Genomic DNA, 22,743 nt, shown 5'->3' on the forward strand with positions numbered 1-22,743 from the left:
ATAAGGATATAAGGGGAAAGCGTGTTTAAGAAAACACCTGGCCATTTGTAGAAATTTTTCAAGAAATGTTAAAAATGTCTTATTATAAAATAGATGGTGAATCCTAAAATGACAAAAAAAAGAAATATTGCATATTGTACTCTGTAAATCCCTATTACTAAATTAGAGTTACACATTCAACATCAATTATGATTTCCTAAAGTTTTCTTTCTATTGTTTTTCCATATTTTCCATTTTTAATAAACGTATTAAATGTGTATAAAATTTGGTTTTAGAAATAAAATTAGCGAAATGAGAATGCAACCGCTGTGTTTTAAGAAATCTTCAAAGGGTTGGGGTGCCTGGGTGGCGCAGTCATTAAGCGTCTGCCTTCCGCTCAGGGTGTGATCCCAGCGTTCTAGGATCCAGCCCCACATCAGGCTCCTCTGCTAGGAGCCTGCTTCTTCCTCTCCCACTCCCCCTGCTTGTGTTCCCTCTCTCGCTGGCTGTCTCTCTCTCTGTCAAATAAATAAAATCTTAAAAAAAAAAAAGAGGGGCGCCTGGGTGGCACAGCGGTTAAGCGTCTGCCTTCGGCTCAGGGCGTGATCCCGGAGTTATGGGATCGAGCCCCACATCAGGCTCCTGTGCTATGAGCCTGCTTCTTCCTCTCCCACTCCCCCTGCTTGTGTTCCCTCTCTCACTGGCTGTCTCTATCTCTGTTGAATAAATAAATTAAAAAAAAAAATCTTTAAAAAAAAAAAAGAAATCTTCAAAGGGTTGACATTCTTAAGAGCCAGCTTTGCATTAGGCAGATTAGTAACACCTGTTAATTGATTTACCAGTTATTTAATAATTATTTTAATAACTGCACAAAAGCAGTAGGCTGTCTTATTGCTAGTTCGCTTCCTCACTTCTCAAACCAACAAAAAATTTGTAAAGATGTTCGCATTTTATTTAAAGCTGAAATACTGATGTGAGATGTGGTTGCAAAGACACTGAATCCAGAGGATAAGTGTTTATGTACAGATATTAACAATAATGTCTTTTACAGAAACTCATAAACCAGGGATACATGCATTGTCTTTTTCTCTCATCACAAGTTGGGAAGTAGAGCCTTTTTTAAATCAGAAGACTATTTAGAACATTCACCTCACTGAAAGTAAAAGACATTATTTGCCCATGGGGGATACCATTTTATGATAAATAAGCATGGGCTTCAGAGATTTACAGAATTTGAGATGGCACATGGTAGTATAGTTTTTTTTCCTATTTTCTTTTAAATGAAGAATTCCTGGAGATACGTAAAAAAGTCAATTAATTTAAATAGCTCTTTGCAGTAATATAGGAATTTATGGTATTTTTTCTATAGCAGAGACTGAAATTATCCTCTTGGTTGTATTGGTCCTTAAAAACACACCTGTTAAAAGATGCTATTGTCTTATTCCAGAAATGGTTAAAATGTATTTGCTGGAAAGTAAAATCATATACATTGAACCTGTCTATGGCTTTTCTCTGGAAATAAAAAGTTGCCTTTTCTCAATCCCAGGCAATAAACTGAACCTAAATTTTAAGAATGATACTGTGAACTTTCTTGTTTATATCATCAGCAGTGGTAAGGTTCTGCAGTTAGAACTTAGCTGACAATCTGGGTGATGAAGAAGGCACAAAAAGACTTCTGATTGCTCTTAAACAACTGCATCATTGGCTTTGCATAGTATCAGCAACATACAGTTGGGTTTTTTTTTGGCAAACAACTTACAAAAATAGAGGAAGCAGCTTAGATCATTATTGTCTCACATTTAAGATGTGTGCTAACATTCTCAGGGTGATACACAATGAGCAAGAAAAGAAAACAAGAATTAGTAAAAGTGTGAGTTAAGAGTTCCATTCAGAGGCTGCAGAGAGAGGGGTGGCTCACCCACTTTCTGGGGTCTGAGCAGTTTAGCAAAGAGAAAGAGGAAGAGAACAGAATGCAGCATTATGATAGGTTAGTAACTACTGCACCATCTCTTCAAAACCATTAATAAAAACCTGTAGTAAGGCTTACATTATTTTTTAAAGATTTCTGTAATTTAGGTTTTATTTGGGTGTCTCAGGCATCAAGAATAGATATCAGCCAAGGCAACCTTTTTCATGACACATCTCCAAAGGCAAGAGAAACAAAAGATAAAATGAACCTGTGGGACTTCATCAAGATAAAAAGCTTCTGCACAGCCAAGGAAACAGCCAAAAAAACTAAGAGGCAGTCCATGGAATGGGAGAATATATTTGCAAATGATACTACAGATAAAAGACTGGTATCCAAGATGTACAAAGAACTTCTCAAACTCAATATGCTAGAAACAAATAAACAAATCATAAAATGGGCAGAAGATATGAACAGACACTTTTCCAATGATGACATACAAATGACTAACAGACACATGAAAAAATGTCCAAATCATTAGCCATCAGGGAAATTCAAATCAAAACCACACTGAGATACCACCTTATGCCAGTTAGAATGGCAAAAATAGACAAAGGCAAGAAACAACAATTGTTGGAGAGGATGCGGAGAAAGGGGATCCCTCCTACATTGTTGGTGGGAATGCAAGTTGGTACAGCCACTCTGGAAAACAGTGTGGAGGTCCCTTAAAAAGTTAAAAATTGAACTACCCTATGACCCAGCCATTGCACTACTGGGTGTTTACCCCAAAGATACNTACCCCAAAGATACAGACGTAGTGAAGAGAAGGGCCATATGCACCCCAATGTTCATAGCAGCTTTGTCCACATTAGCCAAATTGTGGAAGGAAACTAGATGCCCTTCAACAGATGACTGGATTAAGAAGTTGTGGTTCATATATACAATGGAATATTACTCAGCTATCAGAAAGAACGAGTTCTCAACATTTGCTGCAACATGGACGGCACTGGAGGAGATAAGGCTAAGTGAAATAAGTCAAGCAGAGAAAGACAATTATCATATGATTTCTCTCATCTATGGAACATAAGAACTAGGAAGATCGGTAGGGGAAGAAAGGGATAAAGAAAGGGGGGGTAATCAGAAGGGGAAATGAAGCATGAGAGACTATGGACTCTGAGAAACAAACTGAGGGCCTCAGGGGGGAGGGGGGTGGGGGAATGGGATAGACTGGTGATGGGTAGTAAGGAGGGCACGTATTTCATGGTGCACTGGGTGTTATAAGCAACTAATGAATCATCAAACTTTACATCGGAAACCGGGGATGTACTGTATGGTGACTAACTTAATATAATAAAAAAACATTAAAATAAAAAAAACAAAAGAATAGGCTTCAAGGTGGGCAAGCAATGTGCAGGTTGCATATAGGTGCCAACAGAATTAATGGTTCTGTTTTTAGCAGAAAGCTTAAAGAAATATCAGAAAAGTCAAGATCACTTAGTCTCACAATTAATTACCATTTTATTGACATTTTAAAAGTTGACACTCTAAGAATTTTGTTTGCTTACTTAGTTTCTTCCTACCTGGACTGCCTGTTTGCAAGGTTAACTCTCATCACAATTTCGGATGAAAGAAAAGAGAATGTATTTTGTGTTATTTTGTGTGAAGTTGTGTGTTCATTTTCTGTTTGGTGTCATAACAGATTGCCACAAACTAAGTGGCTTAAAAAACATACACAAATTTATTATCTTACAGTCCTGGAGGTCAGACGTCCGATACAAGTGTCATCAAGCTAAGATCAAGGTCTTGGAAGGTCTGGGTACCCTTCTAGAGGCTAGAAGGAAGAATTTTTTTCTTGCTTTTTCTCACTTCTAGAGGCTGTCCTTATTTGTTAGCTCATGCCCCCTTCCTCCATTGTCAAAGCCAACAATGGTGGGTGGAGTCTTCCTGTCACTTTTCTCTGAACCACTCTTCTGCCTTCTTCTTTTAAGGACTCATGTGATCAGGCTGGGCCCACATGGATAATCCAGGATAATCTACCCATTTCAAGGTTGGCTGATTAGCAACAGGAATTGCTCTCGTAACCTTAATTTTCTTTTACCACCTAAGCTAAAATATTCATGGGTTCTGGGGATTAGGGTATGAAATCTTTGGTGGGGGTCATTATCCTGCCTACCAATTCCTGCCCTGCCTACCAATTAGGTTTCGTTGTAATTGAGATTCAAATAAACGATTTAAATAAATGAAATTTTTAAAAATAAACATAAACGTCTTAATGGAATGACTAGCATCTTTATGCTAAAGATATTGGAACTAATAACTTCAATGAATCACATGGACTATAGATATTACTAAAAGATGAGTTTGTTTCCATTTTAACACCAATACAAAGTTCTAAAATAGGCTAATTTTATGTATATATTAAGTCATTATAACCAGTCATTTTTATTAAGTTAATACAAAACAGAACTGTATTATAAAGAAGGACAAAAAGAACAAAAGCAAAGATGGCTTTTCAACCATTTGTATTAACATCACATAGCAACAAACAGCATTGACAGCAGCCTGCAATGATATCAATCACAGAAAAAAAATGTTTTTTAGAAGATTTTAAAAGGTAATGGGATTTCTTGGCTATATTGGCATAGCATTATATTTTAAAAGGCTTTTGAGGAACTAAAGCTCCAAAAATACCTTAATGGACAGAAATAATGAACTAATTCTTAAAAGAAGAAATTTAGTAAGGATAACTTAGGATGTAAACAATACAATGAGACAGAATAAGGGTATTTTAGCAGACACATCTATTTAATTTCCTTTAGCTAGCAGTAGAGACAGGATGTGTTAACAGTGTAATAGCCACATGCTAATTACACCCTAAGATGAATAAGTAGCATGATACAAGGAATATTTTCTTAAAGGCAGAGGCATTTATGGCATCCTAGGCCATTCAGACCACACCTGAATAAAAGTACAGTTCTGGACACAGTAGCAAGAAGGGAATGTTTAAGCTGGAACACTTCCAGAAGAGAATAAACCAGAGAGTAAAAAGCCTGATGTTGTGCCAGTTCAGAAACTAAAATTGTGTGTCTTGCAGAGATAAACATATAGGAAATGTGATAGGTGTCTTAAAATGTCTAAAGTGTATCAGGTTAAAGGACATTAAACCTGGTCCATGTATTTTCAGTGGATAGGACTCAGACCAGAGAGGGAGATTTTGGTTCAATATAAAATCAGTATCTTTTAATAATTAGAGCTTCTGGAAATAGAATAGACTACATCCATATGAAGTGAATGAGCTGCTACAAAATTATACCTGCACAAACTAAGAATTTATTTTCCAAGAACATTTCTAGAGAAGACGTAGAACCAATCATTAGATGTCCTCTAACCCTCTTGTATTGACCAATCCCTCTTGTATTACCAAGTAGAGCACGAATGCCAATCTCATATATGACATCCTTATTCTTTGGTTCTTGATATTCTCAGACTTTTGTGATGTAGATTCTTTTAGTCAGTATGTTAGAAGTAGAATTCTGCACATTGTATTTTAGCCAATAAAAACCAGAATATATTTTTAACTATTACTGCTGGTAGTGCATATATGTAATCAAGAATATATCTTATTGGTACCCTGATGTCAAAGATAGCATTAAACTCAGAAACTCAAGTGAAATTGTGTGGACATGATAGCAACAATAGTCATTCTCAGGATTTCCATAGGATTTCCTTTTTTTTCTTTGAAATGAGAGTTACTAAGATCACCAACTTGGATAATATCCCTAAAATTACTATAGGAGGGAAGTCTCCTGAAATGAGGAATGCATTTTATAACAGGTAGGATGGAGACTTGTGTCTATTTTGTTTGAACAGCTTCTGTTTAAAAAAAAAAAGGTAGCTTATGTAAGACCAATATTTCCACCCAAAAGAACAAAGAAAGCTAGACAATACATACACACACACACACACACACACACACACACACACACACAACCACCACCATACCACCACCACCACCAATAACAACACAAACAACAAACATCTGTTTGAAGACATGGGAAGAAAGCAAAGCATCCATACCAAAGGGACCAACACCCCAGGAAGAAGGGATATATGTTATTGTAAGTCCCAAACTGTTTGACACTTTTCCTACCCAGGCATTTTCAACTGGGCAGAGAACTTCAGCTCATTGTTTTCTGCAGTCTCATGAGGCTGAGCAGATAAAAAATGGAGCTTAGGTTTACCAAGGCAGCCTCACATTAAAAGGCAAGATTAAAAAAAAAAGTCATCTGTAGAAAAATGAATCTGATATTTTGGGCTATTTGTTCCCTCGAGGCATCCTGCCAATTCCTTAACTGTGTACAAAATGCTGAAAACTTAAGCATATATTGACATATGAGAGGATAAAAATTAATCAGGGACTTCAGTAGTCCCACATGGATGAGGAAACAAAAATTAGAGCTCATGGCCTCCCAAAGAAAATGGGATCTGGTAACCAAACCTAGACTTTCAGTTGAAACTATAAAAGACTACACCTTAGGAGTAAGCACAAACCAAAATAGATAAGCCTTAAAAATAGCAACAAAACAAACAAACAAACAAACCTGAAACACAGTCTTTAATCATCTCTATCACAGACTGGATTAAGGTTATTTCCCACTAATTTAACTGCTTTCCAAAAGAAATACAGATCACTTCTAAGGAAAATTGGCATCATTCAAAAGCTAAATAGTTTTTGTGCACAATGTCTGGAATTTAATTTTAAAACTCACAAGATATGCCAAGAGATAAGATCAAGTAGCTGAAAATCATAGTGGAAAGAAATAGAAAATAGAAATATATTCACAGGCTATTCAGATACTGGGAACATTAGACACTGTGCTGTTCTGATATTAATGTATCCATGGCTATAATTATAAATGTACAGTGAACATGTATATTTTAAAAATAGATGATTAGTATATTTTAAAAATAGATGAAAAGGTTGAAAATTATACCTAGAAATAGAATCCATAAAAGAGCATTAAATGGGAATACTAGAACAAAAAAATATCATAAGTGAAATTAAGAAATCAATAGAATGTTAAACAGCATTCTAATTAGTAGAACAGCAGAAAATAACCACACTGAATCAGGGAGAGTAAAAAGAGCACAAATATAGAAATAAACTTCAGAGCCAATTAAGACATGATAAAAACTTCTACCATATGTGTAATTGGTGTTTAGAAGATATAAATAATACTTGAAAATATGTTGATCAAGACTTTTCCAAACTGATGGAAAATATTAAGCCACAAATCAAAGAAGCTCTTATAATCTACCTACAGGGATAAATTTAAAACACATCTAAGCATACCATTAAAAATATAAAAAAAATATAAAAAGTAAAAAATAAGAAAGAAAAAAGAAAGAAAGAAAGAAAGAAACAATGAAAGAAACAAAGAAAGAAAGAAAATAAAATTTTAAAAAGAAAGGATACATTATTTCAAAGAGGCAACAACGCCTGACAGTTTGGCTTTTAAACCAAAATGATTGCAACCAGAAGAAACTGAGATGACATCTTTAAAGAGCTGACACAAAACAAAACAAAACAAAACAACAAAAACAACAGACAAAAAGCTAACCCAGAAAAAAATACTATTTTTTCTTGAGTTTATTTAAGCAATCTCTACATCCACCATGGGGCTCAAACTCACAAACCCAAGATCAAGAGCTACATGCTCTCTGACTGAGCCAGCCAGGGCCCCAGGGCGAAAAAAAAAAAAAAAAAACCTTCATAATGAAGACTAAGTAAAGGTATTTTCAAGTAAATAAAAACTGAGCAAATTCATCACCTGCAATATGAATATATACATATATAAAAGTGCCAATGATTAATAAAGAGTTGTATTGTACAAGGTTAGACAAAATAGCCCAATGGAGTTGCCTAAACAGTAGTTGGCAAACCATGACTTGTGAATCAGCTGTCTGTTTTTATAAAGGTTTATTGGAACACAACCACAGCCATTCAATTACATATTGTCTATAGCTATTTTTGCACCACAATGGGTGATCTGAGTAGTTGTGACAGATACCATATGATGCACATGTCTAAAATATTTAATATCTGACCATTAAGAACTATTTGCTTTGTACTAGAGAGTTTAAAAGCAGATTCATGCATATATTTCCATTTGATTTATGACAAATGTAATACTGCTTTGCAACAAGTAAAGTATGTTCATTTCAATAAATTGTGCCAAGTTATCATAAGTACTTCAAAAAACATAACCCTTGACCCATCCTTCGCATCACATTCAAGACCAGTTCTAAGAAAAGTGCAGATCTAAATATGAAAGGTCAAGTATGTATGATAAGTTTTTGGAATTAACAATAGAAGGATATCATTATGACCTTGGAAAAATCCCAGAGTTGTTGAGCAGGAAAGAAAGAGCACTAATTAACGTGTAAACCATGGATGAATCAGACTTTATTTAAATTAAGAATTTTTTTTTATCGAGATATAACATTGAGAAGAGGGTGAAAAGGCAGCCTACAGATTGAGAGAAGATACTATCAATTAATCAACATCTATCTAGCTACACAAATAGATATGTGTAAAGGACTTACATGAATATATAAAGACCTACATAAATCAATAAGGAAAAGACAAATTAATGAAAATACATCACAGACTGTAACAGTTATTTCATTAGAAATGATTTAAAATTTCCAATGAATGTATGGAAAAAGTGCTCAAATCAAGAGTCATAAGCCAATATTCATGAAAAAATGAAAACTAAACCATGATAACATACTTCTACATTCTCATCAGAAATATAGATTTTTTAAAAACTGACAATAATAAGTATCATTAAAGAGTTGAAGCAGCTGGAGCTCTTTTACACTGGTTGAAGTATAATTCATACTTGGGAAAATTGATTGATAACATTTATCAAAGGAGAATATATGCACTATATGCACTCAGTAATTCTATTCCAACAGAAATATATTCATATGCGCATCAAAAGACATGAACACAAATGTCTATAGCAACACTTCTGTAATCATCCCCAAATGGAAATCACCTAGATGTTTATGAACATTAGAAATAATAAATAAATGAGATTGAATTAATAAGATACTTCAAAACAATAAAAATATCTAATATTTATACATATAATAATATAGATAAATTTCACAATGTTCATTGAAGAAAAGCAAACAATAATCCCTGCTGTATGATTTTAAAACATATATTTCAAAAGCAAGCAAAATCAATCTATGACTATAGCCTTTAGTAGAGTAGTTATCTTTGGGAAGGGGTGTAATTCATGTGAGGGGGCATCAAGGGGCTTTTTTGAGCTCTGGTGATATTCTACTTCTTGATCAGGTGGTAGTCAGACATAGGTGTGTTCACTTTGTGAAAATTAATTGATTTAGATATGTATAATTTATGTGCTTTTTTGGATGAATGTAATATGTCAATAAAGTTACCTTAAAATGTAAGGTCAGCTATTGAAGTACATCATGATGTTTGCTATTATCACTCCTATTCTGTCAAAAATAGAGAATTTTTTAAATGATTGTGTTCTACAGAAAATTTATACATATATAATTTCATACATATTTTTCTAATTATTTAATATATTCTAATATATAAAATAATTTTACAATGATTTATATATATATTAATTTTATATATAATTACATATATAATTTTATATTTGTGTAATTTTCTTTTTTTTAAGATTTTATTTATTTATGTGACAGAGATAGACAGCCAGCGAGAGAGGGAACACAGCAGGAGAGTGGGAGAGGAAGAAGCAGGCTCCCAGCGGAGGAGCCCGATGTGGGACTCGATCCCGGAACGCTGGGATCACGCCCTGAGCTGAAGGCAGACGCTTAACGACTGCGCTACCCAGGCGCCCCTATATGTGTGCAATTTTCTAACACTAATATAATGAATAGGAATTACTTCTATAATACTAAAAGAAAATAAACTTTACAGTAGCACAGTTGGACATTTTGTCTCAGCTATACAAGGTATATTTGTTGATATATTTATTCTCTTCACAATTCCCTGAATTATGTGTACGACTGACTTCCAACTACAATACATTCTTCCAAATTACTTTTATAAAAGTCATCATGAGAAATGCCTATTATGATTGTGATATCAGAGATTTTACTGTCTAATCTGCCTTTAGATAGGTAATGTAGCACTGACTTTTTTAGACTTTCATTGACTTTTAGTCTTACCTTTACACTACAAGTAGACTTTTCCTCTATGCACATTTTTCCCTTTTTTTTTTTAAGATTTTATTTATTTATTTGACAGGAAGAGACACAGCCAGCGAGAGAGGGAACACAAGCAGGGGGAGTGGGAGAGGAAGAAGCAGGCTCCCAGCAGTGCAGGCAGTCCGATGTGGGGGCTTGATCCCAGGACCCTGGGATCACATGCTGAGCCAAAGGCAGATGCTTAATGACTGAGCCACCCAGGCGCCCCACATTTTTCCCTTTTTATCACCATTTCACTTCTGACTTTTCCCTTACTATCTCATTAGCATCTATCCCTGAATTGGTGAAGTAAAGTTAAAAACTACCTGATATACTGCATTCCTGAATTTTACTATTTAAATGATTTATATGTACTTCCATGTGAATATAATTTTTCCTCATGGGTATAACATAACTTTTTTCCTACTTTGTGGACCATCGGTGTTCCTTGTTTTTCATGTTAAATTAAACTTGTTTTCTTCCTTCTGGTTCATTACTTTTCCTTATCTTTTTTATCTGTTTTCAGTCTGTAATAATTCTTTCTTGAAAGGAGTTTTCCACTTAAATACCAAAAAATGATCTATTAGCATCTGAGCTTTTATTTGTTTTCATTTGCTTGGAGTCTATCATTACAGGCACTTGAATACCAAATTCATCCTGTATGCTCAGAGAAGCAACCACTTGGAGCAAGGCACTTCTATTATTAAGTTTATCCTGCACTTGGGGACCAGAGTAGAATGGGCCAAGCATTGGAGGCAAAATTACAACTTCTTGAGCTACAAATTGTGATCATTTTTATTTTAAATTAATCTCTTAAAAAAGTTATTATAGGGTGCACCTGGGTGGCTCAGTCGGTTGAGCACCTGACTCTTGATTTCGTGTAGGTCATGATCTCAGATCATGGGATCGAGCCACGTCTGGCTCCACGCTCAGCACAGCTCTGCTTCTCCCTCTCCTTCTGCTCCTCCCTCTGCCCTTCCCCCTGCTCTCTCTCTCTCTCTCAAATAAATAAATAAAATCTTTAAAAAAAAAAGAAAAAATAAGTTATTATATTCAAAGCAAAACTCACATAGCTACAAACTGAAAGACTTTTGTTTGTATTCAAAGATGACTACCCAAGGAGACAAAGGGTATACAGCAAACAGAATCTTAGTTTGTACTACAGCATAATTTGCAAATAGGTCAAATGTATAAAAGGCTTTGAACTCATCAAAATAAGGAAAGTATAATCAAAGCAACACAAAATAAGTAGCCTATAATAGTTTATAAGGTTGTATGAACCACCATAATGAGAAGGAGCCATGCAACAGAAGACATCTTTTTCAGACAGAAAAGAGATTATTCTTCAAACAGCTCTGAATCTGATCTGTCTGAAAAACTGATAACATTTAGAACAATTTTTAAACACAGATGGAGGAGGAACATCGACCTCTCACCCCTCTCCCTGATTCTACCCAAAGGAATGCAAATTCAGGAAGGATGAGAAAACTTCCTAATCACATCATCAGTGATAAAAAGTTGTTTGAGAGTATTTTCAGCTTCTACAACTTGCGTGTTCTTTATTACAGGTTATATATTCTGGGTGAAGAAAAGAGGATAGGTTATTTTGGCAAATCCCTTGAAAGCATACATATTTCATTCTATGGAACAGAGCCCCTTTTTGGTATGTACTGAAACTGCTTACAGCCTACCTGAAAATCCTAAATTTGATTTTCAGTATTCCCCATTCAATTCTATCATATCATTTGCAATGGCTACTAATTACGAGCTGTGTGGAAGATTGTGCAATATCCCAGTTTGTTCTTCCCTGTGGGTGTTACCTTCATTCAACTATCTGAAAGCTGAGTAGCAAGTACTAATATTTTTCTTTACATCATCCAGAGCCAGTCTTTTATGAAGGCAGGTGGGGAACATTTAAATGGTATGAATACAGGGATTTTCACAAGGCTAGATTAAAAAAAGCCAAACTCTCTAACTTCTATTAGGAAGCTGTTTTCTGTAAACAGCCAGATAGTAAATATTTTAGGCTTTGCAGGCCACACTCCTTTGTTGCAGCTACTCAACTGTGCTGTAGTAGCATGAAAGCAGCTGTAACAGCCATAAATACACAAATGGATATGGCCAGTTTCCATTAAAACTTTATTTACGAAAACAGGTATCTGGCTAAATTTGACCAGTGGTCCATAGTTGTCTGATCCCTTTTGCTAGGTTGTTCCTGAAATTCTCTTTTTCCTTTACTGTAAGACAGTGATCTTTTTGATAATATAGCTGACACTCTATTACTATCAGCCATCATTTACAATTTTTTAGAAATGATCTTTCAGTTCCCAAAAGAGCAGTTTTCAAAAAGGACAAAAGAAAAAAAAAATACTGAGAGACCTGGGCAGAAAGAAAGCCTATATTTGGCACCAACTATTAGAACAACTGATGAAAAAAAGTACTGACTGGAAACAGAGACAAATCTCAATAAAGTAAGAATTTCTCGTGTCCATGTCAACTCACTTATGCATTCATTTACTCAGCTATTTGGCCAGACTTTTTTGAGAACATATTATGTCAAGGGGCACTATACTGGGAATAAGGATAGGGGAGTGAATACATGTCAGCCAAAGTCCAGGCCTTAACAGAGCTTTCAATCTAGTAGGATATATGGACACCAGAGACATAATTTAAAAAATAATGAAGGCTATGAACACAGACAATGGGAGACCCTACGTAGAAGGCCAGGGTGGGGTGGGATGGAGGTGCTGAGAAGACATCTCTGAGCAAGTGATGTTGAAACCATAGAATGTAAAGAGTAAGTCAGAGTTGGCTAGGTGAGGAGGACTGAGAGAGAGTAGGAGTAAGGTTACTAAGGATTCTATTATTCAAATAGCTGTCCATTTTTTAAAGTCAGAACTTCAATGTTTGTACTTAAGATACTGAGGTTAACCTTGTTGTACTTGGTACAGTAGAATAATATTTTCCTACTGTGAGTTCTGGATGGATACTTTTGATGATTTGGGACAGAAATAAAAATTTGTGCAACCCCCTTGAACGAGGTCTCCTGGACTCTAAGCCAAAATTTTGCCTAGTTTCATGTTTGACTTTCATGTGCTTAGCAAATGCAATCAGTTCATTGAGACTAAATGAAAGACAGAAAGGGGAAATTCACCAGTGAAAGTTAGGTTAAGGGATGACTATCAACCAGAAAGAAAAAAAAAAGAAAAGAAAAGAAAAAGAGAGAAAGAAAAGAAAAAGAGAGAAAGAAAAGAAGAAAGGGAGGAAGGAAGAAGGAAAAAAAAGTCTTGGTGTGGAGAGAACCTGACTGACGACAAATAGAAGAAAAATATCTTCAGTTTATTTCTGAAGAGTTTTAAACTTAAAATGCCACCCAAAAGGCATTTGGGGAATTGTTTGGTGAGTAAATGTCACATCTGTAAGAAGAAAGACTAATAGACTCTCTGAACTGTAATGGTCTGGCCTCAGTAAAATATACACTCAATTTTTATAAGACGTATTCATAGTGTAATTGTTAAATTTTTTGTCTCAAAACTATAGTGTCCCTGATAAATACTGCACTTGTTTCTTTATGTTACAGTATTTAAAACTCCGTATATTGTGGGTAATACACCACAGGTTTACAAGACTTGGGTCAAGAGAATTGGTACAACCCCGAGGCTTGCTTTATGATCCTATCTGACATTTTCATTCAGCAGCCATGCCTGCAACTTCAGCAAACCGCGTAACATAAAAGGGCAAATGCACTTATACAATCATTGTCTCTTTCATCACGTATCTATATGGCTGTGAGGGTCACCGAGGCTCAGTGGTCCTGAGGTCCCACATTCAATATCTACCCTCAAGTCTCCTGGAGAGATTTCAACCTCAGATCTAGTAGTTGGACCCTGATAGATCCAGGAAGTTACTTCCTGAATGGAATATTAGTGCATCACTCTTGGCAAGGGAATCACTGATGAATTTCAAAAGATAATTAATATAAGCTTTGATGTCATCACCAAGAAGCACACACTGATGAACTAGCTCTACAGGCCACTGGGAAAACTATTTCAAATTAAGTTATTTCTCTTTAAAAGCTTGTACCATACCAAGAGCAATCCACAGCTGGTTAACTCCCAGTTATCTTTCAGATATCAGTGCAATGGTCACTTGTGTAGAGATTCCTTTTTTTCATCTTCCAAACAAATGTGAATCTTCCACTTAAAACTTCTCATAGACTAAGGTCCTTCTCTCTTTCTTTTACTCATCACATAAGGGTATTTTACCCTTACCTAACTCATTACTGCATAAATATCAGTCTTCCACAAAATACTATAAATGATGGGAGTATGAGAACCATGTCTAGTTTTGCCCACCTTTGTGTCCCAGAGAAGTGTTTACAACATCACATAATGGATGTTGAAAACTATTTACTGAATCAATAAATCAATGAATGGGTCAGTGAATAAAATAATAACCAATAAATTTATAGAGGGTAAAATAGATTTATGGAAGGCAGCTGTCTAAATACTTTGATTTGGGAAGTATAGTCAAAGGAATCCTTTTAAAAATGTATACACAATCAAATTGCTAAACGCATTTAATTAAAAATATTAGAAACTTAAGTCTTTTCTTAGGAATTTTCTGGTAAAATGCAATTATTCATCAGTGAAGGTACTGTATTAGATAATTAATTCTATAACGGGGTTCATCAGTATCTGTCCACTTCTGGATCTGTCAATAAATGGGGAAAATTTCAAGATCCTCTTTTTCAGGCTAATCCTTAGTGTCTGGTAAAGTAACAAAGTGGTGAATGAGTGAATGAAGCAAGGAAGGCAGGAAAGAAGTAAGGTAGGGAATTTAAAGCCACCAGAGTGGAGTGGTCTATAGCTTGGCATTAGTACTACCTTGTTGGGATTCATAAACCTCTCTCTAATGTGCATACATAATTTAATCCCACTGGGGCTTCACTTTCTTCATCTATAGAATGGGCTTATTAACGTGCCTATGCCATTAAGCAACTGACTGCTACCTACGCAAAGTGCTTGGAACAGTGGCGATCACACTGTAAGTGCTGTGTTAGTGTTCACAATTAATGTTCCACTCTTCTTCTCAGCTTAATATCTTTTGGGCCCAACGGCTCTTTTCAGAACCATTACCTTTTAGAATGTGACCATTTTAGAAAGAATATAAAGTTGTGAACCAACATTTAGGAGATACTGCAGAAGGCAGTTTGCATATAGATCTTCTTGTTGAGTTTTTAGCATTTGTATTTCCTGTGGTAAATGATAAAAAAAGTGTTACAATGGATAGCAAAACTGAGGAAGTGATACAATTAAAATATTTTTTACCACAATCTCTTTTTCTATGTTCCCAGTGCTCTATATCTGTATTTGTATTTTATAGACAGTAATTAAACAAACAATAAGCAAACATACAGATGCCATCATTTCTTTAAACATACATGCATGTATGCATACATATATATATATATATATATACATACATAAAAATGAAGTAAGGGTTTTTAGTGCCAACTGTATCTGCCTCATCACCCCTTATGGGGTCAGAATGGCCATCAGGTGGCACTCAGATTTCAAATTGCTTTGCAAATTGCTTAACTCATCTGATTTCCCAAAATTCTCTTGTCCCCTAAACTTTGTTATATTGCAGAATAGTTCTTTCTCTCTCTTTATGTGTCTAAATACTTGGAGCTACTATGACCTTCACTGTACAATCAAATTAATGCTCACCCTTTTAAATATAAGTTAAATAAGTTAAATAATACATACATATTGGTTCTATTTTAATACATATTGTAATTATTTTGTTTTCATTCTGTATCCCAAAACGCTTTAAGGAGAGAAACTGCCTGAAGCTATTCCAAAGATAACAGTCTTAATGTCGGTCCTTCTATACTGAAACTGGAGGAAAATATTAATTTAAAAGATAGAATTTGAAAAATCACTGTTAAAACTTTGTGCACTCATGTTCTGCTTTCTATACTCATTAGTTTGTAACATTAAAGGAAATGTTTTAAATATCTATTAACAGGTACGATTTTCTAAAACATCCACTATCTCCCTAAAACTGTCATATTCAAGACAAGCGTGGCATGAGAGAAACAGGGTTCAGTGAATAAGAAAGGAATCATAGAATCATAAAGCAAATACACTGGGCTTGCTGTTTCAGGATTGAATGAATTTGAGAAAATTGAAAAGGAATTTACAAATGTCAGAAAATGCCAGTATACTAAAATTGTTAGACAAGGCATAGGCATTAAAAAGATGCTTCAATCTCAATAAATATGCCAAACCAAAATGCATATACACAATTTGAGGTTTAAATTTATTGAAATCTGGCTACATTTGAAACTGGATAAGTGCATTTATAGTTTATTCATTCAGGGTCCAAAATTTATTATATGTCATTGTTCTGTATGAAGAAGATATAAGGGTTAAAATAAAGTCTCAGTTCACAAGTGACTTACATTATATTGAGTTCCTTGGATACTGGAGAGGTAAGCAAGTTAAAAAATTTCCGAAAATAACAAGTGATTTAAACAAAACAAAACAAAACAAATTGGTCAGAGGAGAGACTTTTAAAGGGCTTAGATTAGCCTAAGATCTGTCTGATCAAGAGGAAAAAGCCAAAGCTGGGGCCATCACGTTGCCAGATTTCAAGCTATACTACAAAGCTGTGATCACAAAGACAGCATGGTACTGGCACAAAAACAGACACATAGACCAATGGAACAGAATAGAGGACCCAGAAATCGACCCTCGGCTCTTTGGGCAACTAATCTTTGACAAAGCAGGAAAAAACATTCAATGGAAAGAAGACAGTCTCTTCAATAAATGGTGCTGGGAAAATTGGACAGCTATACGCAAAAGCATGAAACTTGACCACTCTCTCACACCATACACAAAGATAAACTCCAAATGGATGAAAGACCTCGATGTGAGACAGCAATCCATCAAAATCCTAGAGGAGGACATAGGCTGCAACCTCTTTGACATCGGCCACAGCAACTTTTTTCATGACACATCTCCAAAGGCAAGAGAAACAAATGAAAAAAATGAACTTGTGGGACTTCATCAAAATAAAAAGCTTCTGCACAGCCAAGGAAACAGTCAAAAAAACTAAGAGGCAGCCCACAGAATGGGAGGATATATTTGCAAAGGACACTCCAGATAAAAGATTAGTTTCCAAGATCTATAAAGAACTTCTCAAACTCAATACACGAGAAACAAATAAACAAATCAACAAATGGGCAGAAGATATGAACAGACACTTTTCCAATGAAGGCATACAAATGGCTAACAGACACATGTAAAAATATTCAAAATCATTAGCCATCAGGGAAATTCAAATCAAAACCACCTTGAGATACCACCTTACACCAGTTAGAATGGCAAGATGTGGAGAAAGGGGAATCCTCTTACACTGTTGGTGGGAATGCAAGTTGGTACAGCCACTCTGGAAAAGTGTGGAGGTCCCTTAAAAAGTTAAAAATTGAGCTACCCTATGATCCAGCAATTGCACTACTGGGTATTTACCCCAAAGATACAGACATAGTGAAGAGAAGGGCCATATGCACCCCAATGTTCATAGTGAAGAGAAGGGCCATATGCACCCCAATGTTCATAGCAGCATTGTCCACAATAACTAAACTGTGGAAGGAGCCGAGATGCCCTTCAACTGATGACTGGATTAAGAAGATGTGGTCCATATATACAATGTAATATTACTCAGCCATCAGAAAGAACGATTACACAACATTTGCAGCAAGATAGACGGGACTGGAGGAGATTATGCTAAGTGAAATAAGTCAAGCAGAGAAAGACAATTATCATATGTTTCACTCATTTTTGGAACATAAGAAATAGGAAGATCGGTAGGAGAAGGAAGGGAAGAATGAAGGGGGGTAATCAGAAGGGGGAATGAACCATGAGAGACTATGGACTCTGGGAAACAAACTGAGGGCTTCAGAGGGGAGGGGGGTGGGGGATTGGGATAGGCTGGTGATGGGTAGTAAGGAGGGCACGTATTGCATGCAGCACCGGCTGTTATATGCAAACAATGAATCATGGAAGTTTGCATCAAAAACTGGGGATATACTGTATGGTGACTAATATAACAAAATAAAAATTATTTTAAAACACTTTAAAAAAAGAGGAAAAAGCCATATAAAACTTTACAAGGAGTAGTTATAGGCAAAGCAGCAAACTGGGCCTGGCATGTGTGTACAGTAACAAGAAAGCCTGTGCAGCTAAAACTCAGTAAGTATATATTAGGGAGAGAATAGTGGGCAAAAACTAGATAATGGAAAGCATGGAAGGCACTGGCACACAACTTGGCTTATCTCTATTGTCTTCAATATGATATACATTTAGAAGCAGCACAGTACCATGGTCTGCATTATAATAACATCAGTCTGGCGGCTACTGAAGCAGTTTAGATGGGCACGAGTTTAGACTTGAGTGGTGACAGTAAGGATGGAGAAGACTGAGAGGTAAGGAAAGGAAAATGTTCTGGAATAAAGGCAAGATGTTCAGTTGACCAACTAAAGTGTAAGTTTTACTAAGGAAAATTTACTAAGTGTAAAATTTACTAAGGAAACTTTGGAAGAAGAATACAGTTCAGGGAAAATTAAGAATTTTTGGCCATGTTATATCTCAAATTTCTAGAAGAATTACAAATGAAATTATTAATTGAATAACTGGAGACCTAAACTCTGGGGGGAATCTGAATGGAGATAAACATTTGGAGAAGTCTAGAATAAAGATGCAGTTACATGGAACTCACTGGTTGAAGGAAAAGAAAGTTTCAGGAGGAATCTTGAGGTCATGCCAACATTTGTTGCTTGAGCAGACGTTTAAAAACGTACCAGGATTTGTTTTGATCAGGTATGGTAAAACATGCAGACACAGAAATGACTGTCATGAAGGAAGACTTACAGATCCCGAGAAACAGGAGGCACAGCAGCCATGTAGAACCACATGGAGAAGCAGCAAGGCTGGTCAGGAGGTAGAGAGGAGGAAAAGCTGAGCTAAAGCATGTGGGTTTTGCTGGAAGGAAGGAGTGAGTCAAGGTAAGCAGGCTTAACAATGGCTAGTTTGAATAATTTTGGCAGGCTCTGGGACATAAGATTGTCTGGCGTCTGGCACCTGGCCCTGGGGCATTTGGGGCAGAGGTTATTAGACTTGAGTGTTAAGAGCCCTGTGGGACCCTGAACTAGTTGGGGGGTATGGGCTTTGGGTTGGTTGGTTTATGAAAGGAGCACTCACAAAGGAGTCACTTGCTATCTTTAGGAATTTGCTGGCCCTGTTAAGAGCAGTTACTCCTGGATCAGAAGGGTCCTAACATGTCAAAGTATCATAAAACATAAAATAAAAAAACATGACTAATATATAAAGTTTTCTAAATATAGAAGAAAATAAGGAAAATGTATTGTCACAGGAAAAAAAAATAAATTGCAAGAAAGAAGGGATTTTCAGTTATGTTAAAAATGAGTGAGAGTAGAGGAGATAGGAAAAAAGGTACTATGGACATTGGCAATGTTCTAATGACCTTGAGAAGAAAAATTTCAAAGGGCTTGTGAGACTGAAGCCTGTCAAAATAAGTTGAGAACATAACACAGATAGGGAGATGAAAGAAACAGAATTTTGGTAAGAAACAAAGAAATGGTACATAAGATCACTTAATTTTATTTTACTACCTCGGTCTCAAAGTTTGCCCGGTGACCCATTTAAGAGACCCTTGGTTTTACCAAAAGAATGCTGAATGCTGAACTTAGCCTCTGCTCCCGGAACACTGACAGAGCTGGAGTCTTACAACAGAGGCATGATATTTGAGTTTTCTAGCTCCAGGGGAAAGACCTAAAAACACTGGCATTTGGGTTTTCAAACAAATGGTCCCCCTCAGATGATCCTACAGGGAAGTTCAAATCGCCCGGCCCTACCACACACCCAGAGATTCTAAACAGAATTTTAGATACTCCTTTATGTAGTACATACCATGTATTACCTCTCATCTGAGAGATAATATGTCATAATGGTTAAGACTCTAGATTTTCAGAATTAGACTCTCTGAATTAAAATTAGAACTTCACCACTAGCTACATGGTACCATGGGCAATATGCAGAATTTTCCTTTTCTCTAAAATGAAGATTATAAGCTTCCTACCTCAAAGAGTTGTGTGAAGTTAATGAGTAACGGAAAAGAAGGTCTTAGCATTACAGCAATGTCACCAATTAATATTATTGTTTTATGAGTCTAGTTGGGGACAATACAAAAAAGATAAAGAACTTAGTGAAAAAGGAATATTGAGGAAAAAGAAATTAAACTGCTATTATAATTCTCAAAGGGATAAGAAGATATTGAATCCATAAAATTAAAAAAAAAAAAAAGACGCTCTCGTTAATACCAGAGAACAACGGCAAAAAAATTGAAAATAAAAAATTTGGAGTAGAAATGAAAAATGCAATAGAAATATTGGAAGATAAAGTTGAGACAATGTTGAAAAAAAGGAGCAAAGAGAAAATGAGAGAGTAAATAGGGAGAAAAGACTAGAAAATTAGAAGACTAATCCAGGAGTTTCAATATAAGATACTCCTTTGGCATCTCAAACAAAACGGATGATGAGGGGAAAAAAAAATGTTTAAAGCATGATGAAAGAAAACTATCAATGGAAACATACCAGATAATTTCCCAGATATGAAGGGCTTGAATTTCGAGAGTAAAAACATTCCACTGAGTGCCCAGCACAATGGATGAATTTGACCCACACATTATACCACTCTGGCAGAATGGAATTCTCGTGTACATGTGAAAAACTAAATTTTAATGTGTACTTTTTGAAACTGAAATTTCAAAGGTAAAGAGGACTTTAAATTTAAGCAAAATCAGTAGAAGCTTCACAAGCAAGGCTGCAGTGCATATAAGTAAAATGGTGGCAGTAGAGGCAGATCTCAGAATTCTACAATTATTATTCATTCCAGGAGGAAAGTCCTCATCTTTCTATAAAACCTGATCTTCCTTTTTCTTTTCTAGTTGACCACAGTGGAAAAAAGTCATCAGAGATAAGAAAAGTGATATTGTTTATTAACTGCTAGGAACCAGCAACTTTGCTAAGCAATTACATGTATAGTACCAACTTTTTGGACTATAATTGCCTTTGCATCAAAAGTTTGCAAAAAAAAACTTAACCGAAAATCAAGCATTGTCTTAGTTCCAAAGATTGAGAAGATACCAGTATCAGAGAAAGAGGAAATCTTTTCATATATAATTCCACCCAGCTACCTGAGAATTCACATAAAGAAGTTCTTTGTGAGCGCGATGGTGGGACATGATCCTTAAAGTTATTAGTACGATAATAGATACAGAGTTTATGTTCAAAAGATGATTGTTTAATGAGTGACATTTGAAACGTTTCTTGAAATGATTTGTGTTTTCTTTTTTGTTGTTGTTGTTATGTTTTTGTGTTTTGCTTTGTTTTGTTGTGTGTATGTGTTTATCTGTTTGTACATAAAGACAAAAACATCCTTATCCTTTTCTGTAGTCTATTAAATCTATGCTCCTGGGAGGAAAAATGTATCCATACTCAGAGACTGAGAAAGGAAAGAGGAGAACATATTCTAACTTTTCACAATCATCCCATCCTAAGAGAATACTAAACTTCAAAAATTAACACTTATTTTTTGCAGAGCAAGCAACCACAAATGCTCCTAATCTAGAAAATTTCCAAAGGAGTCAATACAATGTATATGTTGTTTTACCAAAACCATTATGCACAGCAGGGACAGAGGAATACATTGCGGAGCCATTAAACAAATTAAAATCACACCTCAAAGTGAAATTCTGCACTAATGTCCATTATGTTACTTTCAGATTCCTTCACTCTCTTTTCTCATTGAGTTAAACATGCACTTGGATTCATTTGGAAATCTGAGCAGAGGAAAAAAAAAAAAGCCTCACAACATTACCATTTTCATTCTATGTACCAGCAGCTTTGAGATTTGAATATTTTGTGAGGGTTCTCCCCAGGTCTCCTGCCCCAACTGCATAGGCTGTAGGAGGCAGGGAAGAGAGTATGACTGCTGCTCAGTACTTCCTTTAAAAGGAAAAACTGGGGCGCCTGGGTGGCACAGCGGTTAAGCGTCTGCCTTCGGCTCAGGGCATGATCCCGGCGTTATGGGATCGAGCCCCACATCAGGCTCCTCCGCTATGAGCCTGCTTCTTCCTCTCCCACTCCCCCTGCTTGTGTTCCCTCTCTCGCTGGCTGTCTCTGTCTCTGTCGAATAAATAACTAAAAATCTTTAAAAAAAATAAATAAAAGGAAAAACTGTAATGGGATATAATCAAAAAAGACTTTCTCCCATGATGCCCAGTTACAAAGGTGGCTACACTGCTGCAAACTTTAAAAAAATATTATGGAGGCGTGTAGATTATTTAAAGTTTCTAAGCATATATTCCAGATTATCTTTCTATGTGATTCAACTGGAAGTCTGTATGCATAGTTTATCATGAGCTATATTTTACAGGGAAATATAAAATGGTGTGTGCACATGTATAAATACCTGCTATATATGTTACCTATGTAAACAACATAAATAAGAAAT

Source organism: Ailuropoda melanoleuca, chromosome 9 (genome assembly GCF_002007445.2).
Source record: "Ailuropoda melanoleuca isolate Jingjing chromosome 9, ASM200744v2, whole genome shotgun sequence".
NCBI lineage: Eukaryota > Metazoa > Chordata > Mammalia > Carnivora > Ursidae > Ailuropoda > Ailuropoda melanoleuca.